This window comes from Humulus lupulus, chromosome 8 (genome assembly GCF_963169125.1).
Source record: "Humulus lupulus chromosome 8, drHumLupu1.1, whole genome shotgun sequence".
NCBI classification, from domain to species: Eukaryota; Viridiplantae; Streptophyta; class Magnoliopsida; order Rosales; family Cannabaceae; genus Humulus; species Humulus lupulus.
Window position 1 is genome coordinate 92,789,388 of NC_084800.1, and position 6,996 is coordinate 92,796,383.

The 6,996-nt window shown below is 31.5% G+C and overlaps 1 long non-coding RNA gene across 1 annotated transcript; it reads left to right on the forward strand.

Moving 5' to 3' along the window:
• Nucleotides 1-2,315: 2,315 nt before the first annotated feature.
• LOC133798130 (uncharacterized) lies at nucleotides 2,316-4,634 on the forward strand. Its single transcript, XR_009875783.1, has 3 exons — nucleotides 2,316-2,601; nucleotides 4,062-4,164; nucleotides 4,289-4,634. It is a non-coding gene; the product is annotated as an uncharacterized LOC133798130 (long non-coding RNA).
• Nucleotides 4,635-6,996: the final 2,362 nt, after the last annotated feature.

Here is a 6,996-nt window from a genome sequence, read left to right on the forward strand (position 1 = left end):
AGTCCAAATGGACATTCTGTCCTGGTTCACCCCATTGGAAAAATTAGAAAAGGTCCTATCGGCTAAATGGAAAAAGGTCCAAAATAACAGGCCCACTTTTGTCTACCCACCAAACTCAAATGTTGCCAACCTAATGAGCTGTTATACTGTTCTCTTTCTTAGTCTTAATGCCAAGCTTGATGGAGAACAAAATATAGTTACCAATCCAGCATTCGAAGTCTACGGGTCAAAAGAAGAGCCATTATGTGGTCTTGGGGGCCAAGAATACATGGACATCCAAAAAAGTCAGTTTGAGAAAAATCAGATTATACCTCCTGAATTATGGCCCAAGCCAGAAGAAGATTCTCCTCGGGAGACGTTCCCTTCTGACTATACTCGCAAAATAACGAGGGCCCTTGAAGCCTTCCATATTTCAAAAAATGAAACAAATCAGGCCACCAAACTCAAAGAAACATTAGAGCAAAAATATCTGTCACTGTATAAATTGACCGACACTGAAGGGGTAATTTTGCGAAAAAATAATTACTTCGAAGATTCACAGGACCCATATGCTGACACTCCAGATATGCAAGACCCTCATCTCTTCCAGTACACAAGAAAAGAATGGAACATGGGGTATACAGACTACGACGCCTGCCCTCCAACTGACAGTGACCAGGATGAAGAAGAACCGACAGGATGAAACCCACTTCATGATGACCCACACTATGACTCTAACTATGAGGCCAGCCATTAGACAATCTTTAAATAAATATTATGTCTTTTAGCCTTTGGTCAGGGAATCTTATCCCTTATCTTCATGTTTTGTCGTTTAGTCATTATGCTTGTGTCGGGGAATCTTATCCCTTATCTTTATGTTTTACTTTTTGCTTTTTTCGTTTAGTCATTATGCTTGTGTTGGGGAATCTTACCCCTTATCTTGTCTAAGGAATCTTATCCTGTCCCAACCATGGTTGGTTTTGACTGGGGTGGGTTAAGTTTGTATGTTTGAGTACATGGCTATATTAGGCCATCATCTCTCTTTGTGTAAGGCAGAGAATTACAAAGCAATAAAATATTATAGTGGTTATTGTCAAAAATGTTCTTCTAAATCCTTCCTTCAGAGATTTTTGAAGTAGAGATAGTATGCAATATGGATCATATCTGAAGGCAACTACTATTATAAGTTTTAGATTAACCCTCTAGCAATCTATCATTTATGATTGTAAGTCGCGCAATTTGGAGTGTGTAAGTCATGCATATCCATGTGAGAAATTGTTTGGTTTATTAATTCGTTAGTTTGTCTAACTAACTTATAGGTCAATTGTAGAACCGACATATTATACAAGATAGTAGGTCGGTGAAAATAGAGACCGACCTACTAAGCTACTTAGTAGGTCTATTTTCTTGATATGTTTTTTTTAAAGTATACTAATTATTATTTATTAATTACCTTGTATTGTATTTTTTTTAAATATAATATTACATTGTAATCCTTTCAAAAAAATTACATTATAATTTTTTTAAGTTTAATAAATATATAAATAAAAATAAGTTTAAAAACATATATTTTATGTTTATGTTTAATAAAAATGAAAAGAATTTAATAAAATGTATATAATATTTACAATTCGAATAATAATAAAAACTTAAGAAAAACTAATAAGAACTATATTTCAGTATTAATTTTCTAAATGACATGGTAGGTGGGTTGTAGAACTGACCTTTTATGTAACTTAGTAGGTTGGTTGTAGAACTGATCTACTATGCTACTTAGTAGGTCACATTTATAAATCGACCTACCAAGCTATTTTCTTGATTTTTTTTTTAAAGTATACTTATTATTATTTATTAATTAACTTATATTGTATTTTTTTTTTTAAAAATATAATATTACATTGTAATCATTTTAAAAAATATATTATTTTATAATTTTTTTAAGTTTAATAAATATATGAATAAAAAATATATATTTTATGTTTCTATTTAATAAAAATGAACAAAATTTAATAAAATGTATATAATCGAATAATAAAAAAAAAACTTAAGAAAATTATATCTCTATTTTCAATATTAATTTTCTAAATGACATAGTAGGTCGGTTTGTCGGTTGTACAACGGACCTATGATGCTATTTCCTTAATTATATATATATTTTTTTTGAATTTCCTTAATTATATATTTTAACATTTATAAATTATTTCAAATATTAAAATGTAGGAGACGTTGAATGTAAAAAATAACTAGAATTTTCATTTCTCTATATATAAATATAAATATATATATATCTTTTTATTTTTATTATAAATATTATTAAAACTTAAATCCCTATTTTTTATCACTCTCCCACTCCCACACGTTCTTCTCTCCCTCTCAAAACTCAGTCGCCTCCCTCTCTTTTTCTTTCTCTGTTATCTTCTCTCTTCCCCATTTCTTCTTTCTGTTCTCAAAATCCAGTCTCCTCCATCACCCGTATCTCTTTCTCTCTTCCTCCCTCTCACCCCATCTAGGTCCAAGGTGACGCTCCGCCTAGGTCGAAGGCTCTCGGTGGTGGGATGGACGGCGGGCTAGGCTTGCGCTAGGGGATGGGCGCACGGGTTATCGAAACAACGGAGGACCTTGGTAATTTTTTTTACTAATGCTACATATATATATATATATATATAAGGAACAAGAAATTGTTGTATATTTGTTTTAGAATTTTTTTTTGTTTGATGAAGAAATTACACATATGTTCTTTGATTGTAAATTTATTGGGTATTTGAGTTTGGATTTTGTTTCTAAATTTTAAACTGTATACATATCGGTAGCCTTAAACTTATTTAAGAGTTATAAATGGACTGTGTTCACTTTTTTTGTGGACTGTATATATTAAATATGAAAATGTAGTTAAGGTGTTTGATTAAATGATCAATTGAAAATTGTGAGTAATTAGAGGCCTTTGTGCTTGTTTTGTACCTAAATTTTTTTCTCCCACAATTTTAATGGAAATATGTTCAACATTTCACAGATCATTCATAAATGTAACAAAAGAAGTTAATATGATACTCATTCTCTCACTCCCTTATTTATTTATATTTTTCTTATTCATCTTCAGAGTTTTGTGCTTGTATGCAATACATGTTTAAGGATTCTGTAATATCCCCTTTTTCTTTCTCTTTTTGTTTTGTGTTAAAATGTGGGTTAGTGGGGAAGTCTGTTTTGTTGGAAAATTGAAATATTTTAATAGACCCTTGGTACAATTCACCTATGCTAGGAGGAACAAAAGTGCCACATATACGTTGAGGGTGGTTTGGGAATGTCAGTGGGAGGTGTAGTGGCCTTAGTTGCATTGGGATTGTTGAGTTAGTTTGAAAAATATGCTTAATTGGGTATAAGGGAAATGTCAAGGGAAAAAGGGGTATATAAATTGTACTTAGTGAGCATTTACTTTTGGGAGAGTGCAAGTCTCTCGAATACCTATGTGTTTTAGCTTGTGTGTTTTATTCAATAATATCCCTCTCATCACACTACTATCTTTCTATTTTGCCTACTGTTCTTGCTACTGTATTTGGACATCCTATTTGGGGTCTATCATAATTTTAAGTATAAAGGTTGCATAGAAGCATAGGTACAATACATAGCAATTCCTTTTAGTTAAGTTTTGTTATTCACCTAAGTTGTTGCAAGAAATTTTTTGTGTGTTCAACATAGCAACTTTTAAATAAACCTTTCTCATAAGCTCCCTACATTACAGCTCTAGTTGCTTCCTCAGATACTTTCTATTTGTTGCTGAGTGCTTCCACCTAATTTAATGAAACAGTCATAGACATTTGTTAGATATGATTGTTATAAATCAACATTTATTGTTCAAGAATGTAGCAATTGCCTTATCGTCTTCTCTAATCTGTGATTCAGTCCTTTTTTTTTTCTTCCCTTGTTTATATAATATAAAAGTTTTGTTTCTTATGTGTGTGTAAATGTTGTCAACTCACAGACGGATAACAATATAGGGAGGAGCCTTGTATTTTCTGAGAAAAATATTCTTAAATAGTAAATACTTAAACATGTACAGAAGACATAATTCTAGTTATCTATTACAGCTTGATGGTCGTGTAAAAACTTTACACCCAAATATTCATGGGGGTATTATGGCTAGAAGAGACCAAAAGCATCATACGGAGGCTCTAAATGAACCTGGAATTAGTGAGTTATGCTATAAGATTATTCACTCTACTTGCACGAGTTTTTGTCTTTGACTCACAAAAGACATGCTTGTATTATTTGCAACATGTCATTTGGTTTATATTTTTTGTAATATTTTCTACAGGTGCATTTGATGTTGTGGTGGTGAACTTGTACCCCTTTTATGATATAGTCACTTCGACTAAAGAAATTGAGTTTGAACATGGAATTGAGATTCTGCCCCTCCAGTTGACTAAAGCAGTAACTGATGAATACACCTTGGTCTCTTCTAGCCAAGTTTTCGAGCTTGGCTTTATCATTGTAAATAATTCTGCAAGTATGTTGAATATTTTAACTAAAGTGTGTTATATACATTATCAATTCCTCACTTTGCTTGCTGGTTCATCGGTTTATACTTGATCATAATTTGTGTGTATTTGTATGTCTTTGGCACTGACTCCCACGTCAAAATAGCATTTTTTTCTTTGTTATGATTTTGCTTTAAAGAAATTATTCATCATGTAAAAAAGGAAAACCTGCTTTTGCATAATTAGACAACAAAATATGGAAAATTGCTATTATTTGACTTTGCGTACAGACACAATGGTATGTATATAAATCAAATTTAGTCATATTATTGTAATTAACAATGTTCATATGCATATAATATATATAAAAATAATAATAATGCCACAATTCGGTTGTACAATTGACTTGTGATACAAAACACCATAGGTCGGTTATAACAGACTTATCATGTGTTACAACATAAGTCAGTTGTACAACTGACCTAAGGTGCGTTACACCAAAGGTTGGTTATTGAACAAATCTATTGTGTGTTACACCATAGGTCGGTTATCGAACTGACTTACCGTGTGTTACACTATAGGTCGGTTAGCTGCCAACCGACCTACCATGAGTTGACATCGTAAGTCACTGCATGGGAGGTCGATTCTAAACCGACCAATGAATGTTTATTGGTCAGTTTCTAACCGACCTTCCATGCGTTTTTTGTACTAGTGGCACCATAGAGAAATCATATTTATATATAGTTGGAATTAATCATGTGTGCAACAACCTATTTGAACCTAGTTTTCGGCACTTTAAAGTATTCTGAATTTTCTAAAAATTTGCAGAATGCTTTAAATAACTACAATATACACGATCATAAAAAAAAAATTGCGCTGAAAACCATTCACAGATCGGGAACACAAAAGATCCCTACCAATGAGGCTTTTTTTTAGCCCCTACCATATAAATTTCCTTTATATATATTTAGCCATTTACATAAGCTACTCTGTAAGCTTTCAAGACTAAGGATTGTCACACTTTCTCACCAAACTTTCTTTCACTCATAAATCACTTATCCCTAATTTCTGTCTCTCTCCTAGTCCCAAAAAATTAAACTGTGACCTTTATCATAAATAAAAGTTTTTTATTTCCCTTCCTACCTTCTTAGTCAAAGTAGAAACCTTCTATTCCCCTATTTTCTAAATCCCGATTTGTTTTTTTCAATTTTCACTTCCACAACAATCTTTTTTCCTTCGTCGTACTTCTATTTCTATTATGAACTAACTTCTAAATGACCAAGAAAGTGACAATATATCTTGTTCACATGCACACATACACACATATTTCTCATGGGGACTTGCCCCTAATAGGGAAATATTTATAGTACGTGGTGAGAATGACACTCATTGTCTTAATGGGACCTTGTTTAAATTTTTATTTATTTTATATCATTCTTTATGTATTATTCTAGTTAATTATAAATTTTTTTAAAAAATTAAATTTTATTCGAGATTATATTTAGTATATTGAATTATAAATATTCTGTAATATTTTAATTTTTATGTAATTTACTATAGTTTTTAAAAAGTTTTAATTTAAAATTTATCTTTTAAATAAATGAGAGGCCGGCAAAATTCTTCACACTGTGTACATCCCCACTTGTATGGTAAAAATCAGTTAAAAGAACAACATTAAAGAGTTTGAAATTAAGCCTCCATAACGGCGTGACTCCCCCTAGTTTTTAGAAGGCGTAGCCACATTAAGCAATAATACGTGAATAAATCGGAAGTAGATAAACTCATAACAATTTGGTCAGTGTAGTGTGTGGATGTGAATTGACTTTCGAAGCTGCAATAGTCTGTCCAACAATAATATTAATTATTATTTGTATAATCGAATCACAAGCAATATGCAACCAAAAGGCTGCTTTTGGACACGAGTAGAAATGTAGAATTAAATTAACCTCTGCTTCTGTATATATTTCCTCTTTGGCAGCTTAAGGCAATACTCCTCACCGAATCAAGTTCCTGAGATGAAAAATCAGAACCCTCTGCAGCGCTACCACTATACACGTGGGGTTAGAATATAACTACTGGGAACAACAATGCTAAAATTAGAGGTCCTGGAAAGTACAAAATATACATTTTTAATTAAATAAATTTAAAAAAAATAATGTTTTGGCCAAATATTTAAACTAATCTATAATATACAATAATATTTAGTAATAAGATAACTCGGGACATAATTAAAGGGTATTATAGTAATGATTATTTTTAATCAATACCCATAGATATTTTAGTATTTTCAGTACATGGATAAGTTGCAATTTCATTCTTTAACATGACAGTGTATGATGTAGTTGCAGGAAATCTCCTACAAATTTTTAAAAAATTCTAAATAATTTAGGATGCTGAAATCGAGATTCAAACCGTCTATTGCATGCGCGTATAAATATTAAAACATGCACGCGTGCAACAAACTATAGCTAGCACAAAGTTTGAAAAAATAATGAGAGATGAATGCATAAGAAAAGTTTTTGAGAAGTAAAAACATGACAAATAG